Below are 4,690 nucleotides of genomic sequence, written 5' to 3' on the forward strand. Positions count from 1 at the left end.
CAAATATTACTCCACTACAAGTAAAAGTTGTAAAGACAGATTCTTACTTAAGTAAAAGTACAGAAGTACGTGCTTTTAAAAGTACTCAAGTATTAAAAGTAAATTTCCCATTGGAATCATAAAGATTAGTTTTATGAAGGGTCATTACTAAAAGGGTTACTATCCAACACCAAACCAAGCTAGGAAAAGCTATCTTTCCAACTACATATCACGCAAAAGAGTATTCATAAGAACAAGCAGAGGGCGTTTGCTCGGACCTTTCTCGGTTAACCAGTGTCAGCCAGCACAAGTTTCTCCTTCATTATTGTAGTCTCCGGACGTTTCAATCAACTGTAAAGTTCCGTCACCGTATCGGAAGGCCCGCCTCTCATCTCATTTGCAAGCAATGGTTGGTAAAAATGTCAACCGTGTTTAAGATGGTGTATGTTAATATTAAGCTTAGTTTATTGAGGTTCATCAGATAGTAGAACTATAATGTACGGTAAAACACTTTTGTAAAGCTTTTATCGTTTATAGCAGCTGTCACCATGACGGTGTGGGCTTGCATGCTATAAATAAATAAATACTTTTTGTAAAAACTTTTTTTCAAAACTTGAACACATGCAAAGACTGTTAACCAAAACTTGGCCTGTCCCTGTAAACAACAAAAATTAAGATTTTATATAGCTGTGATAGATATGGCCAGAGAATGAAACACAGGGGCAACAGGATTTGCAAATGTACCATCAATTTAGTCATGGTAAGCTCAGGGTCAAACAATTTCCACAAAAAGCTGAGCCAAACAATAAAAAAATTCGTAACTATAATAAATGTTAAATGTTAAAAACTTAACAAAATCCAGATACAAACTTAAACCCCAGCACACTACATGACTCTCCCACACATTTATCCAAGCACACTTATATAATGGCGAGCCAGCACCAATAAATAATCATAGGGAAACACAACAAACACATAATGGCCATTACGCAAAGACAACACAATATACCCCACACATACTCATCTACTACTTGTTATTCTAAACATAATATTTAAATCCATACTACCACCAATAAATCCCAAATTATTCAAAATTAAAAAAAGGAAAACAAAACTCTTTAAACATCCCCCATGACAGGAACAATAATGGAGCTGGCTGCTTCTTCGGCCGGAACGATAAATATGGAAGCGGTTTCCGTCCGGACCTCTTTTGGGAACGAGCCACTTCTGCTCCTCACATCAACACAAACGGTAAGAAAACTGTATTAAACAATACGTTAAAAGTGCGCGCCAACTTAAACGATTGTGCAAATAAAGCCTTCAAACCATAATCAATGTGTTGTGTCTTTTGTAACTTATAAAAATCTAAACTACTTAATAACAAAATTGCAGAAAATAAAAATAAACTTAACTTTTAACTGGGTGAAGGTACCATCCGTCACAATAGCACAAATGCTTTTGGTCTCAGCAGTAGACATTTTTTTTTGGTGTATTTATGTTTTCTTTTCATAAAAACAAGTCAAAGCAATGGTACAATGGAAGCATTTATTTACACTTCAATCAAACAGAATTTACACTCAAAANACTTTATGTCAGCTGTGCATTGTTTTATTGTCATATACCTTATGCTTCTGAAGCAACCTACTGAATACACAGAGTAGCGCACAGTATCAGTTGTATTAAAGGAGTAGTTCACTTCAAAATTTGCCCCCATTGACTTTCCATAGTCATTTTTATTCCTACTATGGAAAGTCAATGTGGGAAAATTTTGCAGTGAGGAACTCCTTTAAGAGCTTTATATGTTTAGCACATACAGTGAGGGAAATAAGTATTTGATCCCCTGCTGATTTTGTAAGTTTGCCTACTTACAAACAAATGAAGGGTCTATAATTTTTATGGTGGGTTTATTTTAACTGATAGACACAGAATATTAAAAAAAATCAGGGGAAAAAAATGTTATATAAAGGAGAATAACAGAAAATATATATAAAGTGCATATACACACACTAAGTAAACAGCACCCTAGATCATAGTATCTTGCCAGGACACACTTCCCTGAGGTGATCTGAAAAATGTGCCAAGTTTTTCTCTAACATCGTAAGCGTCTCTGCATCCCGTTTCCACCCATGTTTCTGACAGGGAGAAGCACTTCACCTCTTTGTTCCGCCTCGTCCAGCCACCTCTGATTTTCAGATGGGTTTGTGAGGTAATTGTGCAGGACACATGTGGCTATGACGAGTCTGCATTTTCTGCTTTAACATTCATTCTAGTGTAGAGTTCCCTCCACCTGGATGACAAAATTCCTAATGCACATTCAACTACCATCCTGGCTCATGACAGTCTGTAATTGAAAATCCGTCTCCATCGAGGAATTCTGTTGCCTGGAAATGGTCTCGTTAAATCTGTTTTGAGTGGGAATGCTGCGTCTCCTACAATGGTGTAAGGCATTGGGCCTTGCACACCAGATCCTGGCAATGGGCAGTCTGCAGGTACCGACAAAGTTTTTTCCTCCATGCCTCTTCCAAGAGCAAGACCCACTGTAAACTCCACCATCGCTCGTTCTTCCAAAATCTCCCACCTGGATAAATGTGAACTTAAGTGCCAATAGGACAATGGAGAAAGTTCTTTTGTAGTTAAAGAACATACTTCCGGAATGTGCAGGTGACAAAATGTTGACGTGTTTACCATCAATAGCACCTAGGCAGATTGGGAAGTTCCATTTCTCCCAAAACATGGAGACTATGGCTCTCCATCTTTCCTCTGTAAGTTTAGGGAACTGTGATGCCATCATTTGCTGCTCAATGGCTCTACAAGTCATGTGAACAGACTCTGACACAGTGCTAATCTCTAGACGGCACTGGAAGGCCAGTGGAAGATATCCGTGGAAGATATCCAGCAAGATATCCGTGGAAGACAAAAAGAAAAGAAAATTAAGGTTTCTGTGTATGCACATTTATATGCTCACAAACAAATTATATATACAAACACACACACAAATTTTGTAAAAACATGTTTTTTCAGCAAATGAGTGCAAGCGGATATGGAAGTTGTTGAGAGATGCTTTTGTGCAAAAAAAGCCCAGTGGTTCTGCTGGTGGCACAATGCGGAGTGGAAATACGAGAGACTGATGTCATTTCTTGTGCCTTATATGCAGCAAAGAAGGTTAGTATATAACAGTGGTTGACATCCTCAAAATTCTGAATCGTTTTCCTTACTTTTTTATAGTCAAGTATTAAAAAAACACAATAAGCATCACAACATTATTACCTTTATCTAATGTACAAATAACTCTATACAACATTGTTATAGCTAATACATTCATAACATTATTTTAAACTGTAGTTTCAGACACACTTTGGCAGCTGAGCAGGCACCACTTGATATGACTGTAGCAGAGGAGGAGGAGCAAGAGCTCTTGGAACTCACTCAAACTTGCACACCCACAACTGACACACAGAGGTCTTCATCACCAGCACTTCTGCAACCCCACCCCACTCTCTGGCACCGGCACTCCACCAACAATTATTCAAAGACCTGACACCCCTACCCCCGCCATACATCCAAGGGTACAAGCTCTGATTTCAGACAGTGAACACTAGAGCTGTGAATCTTCACCTGCCTCACGATTCGATTCGATTACGATTCAGAGGGTCACGATTCAATGCATCTTGTCTGCCATTTTTATTATTAAAAATATACAAACAATTGAACATCTTTCTCTTACAATTTATTTTATTTAGCAGCTTTTTTTAGCAAAACTATGTCAAATTACATGACAAATTTTCTGTAACAGTGTGTAAACACAAAACCCCTTTATAGTGCAAAGTAACTAAATATATTATCAAAAGGTTTCAACCTTGAACATAAAATTCTGTAGCAGCTTTAACTCTAATTCACTCAAGAGTAAGATTCATTCAAATATAAAAACTTAAAAGGCTGCTTTTTTCCTGAAAAGAAAACTAATATAGTGCAACGCATAACATTAACTGGAAGAACATGACACTTCAATTTTTACTAAAGCTGTGGCAAAAAAAGGCATTTACTGAAATTTCTATTTCTGTTCTAACTCAAAAAAAAAAGATCAGGCAGCTTCTTTCTGCTCTGAATCAGTATAATCAACAAAAACCGTTCATATTATGAAAACTACAGGACAATCAAGAATGTGTATTATGACATAACTTATAAAGCTTTTCTTGAAAATATTATATGCCACAAGGTAGTGCAAAACTAAATTATGTGGAAAAACTAAATCTAGAACAAATAGTATTTTCATTTGTAGTAAAAGCTGTGTAACAAATGACAGTACTTAATTACAGAAGTTGGGAATTTCTGTGTTCTTCTTCAAAAACACAAGACTGTCCACATGTTTATGCTTCTTTTTGCAGTGATAACATTCCCTGCTGTGGAAAACACCCTCTCTGCAGAGACACTGGTTCCTCGTATGCTCAAATATTTCTGGGCCAGCTTGGCTAGGAGAGGGAAAATGGCTTCATGAATGTGCCACCATTTTAGAGGGTCCTCTGTAAGAGATAGAGGTGGTTCACTACAGTACCTTTTCATGTCATCCTTTGCCCTGTCATGGGCTGTCTTTTTGGGCTGTACTTCACCATCAGAAAATGCTTTGCCCAGAGGACTGACAAGCAAAGATGAGGCCCTTTTTTTGGGATGTGACACGATTTGCTCTTCAGACAATTCTTCTGCCTCCAAGTTT

At 37.5% G+C, this 4,690-nt stretch overlaps 1 long non-coding RNA gene across 1 annotated transcript; it reads left to right on the plus strand.

Annotated features, from left to right (window-relative positions):
* The first annotated feature begins 1,161 nt into the window (after positions 1-1,161).
* Positions 1,162-3,676, plus strand: LOC130549366 (uncharacterized). The gene is made up of 3 exons (XR_008962171.1): positions 1,162-1,230; positions 3,001-3,141; positions 3,322-3,676. It is a non-coding gene; the product is annotated as an uncharacterized LOC130549366 (long non-coding RNA).
* The last annotated feature ends 1,014 nt before the right edge of the window (positions 3,677-4,690 follow it).

The sequence above is a fragment of the Triplophysa rosa genome, unplaced genomic scaffold, assembly GCF_024868665.1.
Source record: "Triplophysa rosa unplaced genomic scaffold, Trosa_1v2 scaffold10_ERROPOS467815, whole genome shotgun sequence".
Classification (NCBI taxonomy): domain Eukaryota; kingdom Metazoa; phylum Chordata; class Actinopteri; order Cypriniformes; family Nemacheilidae; genus Triplophysa; species Triplophysa rosa.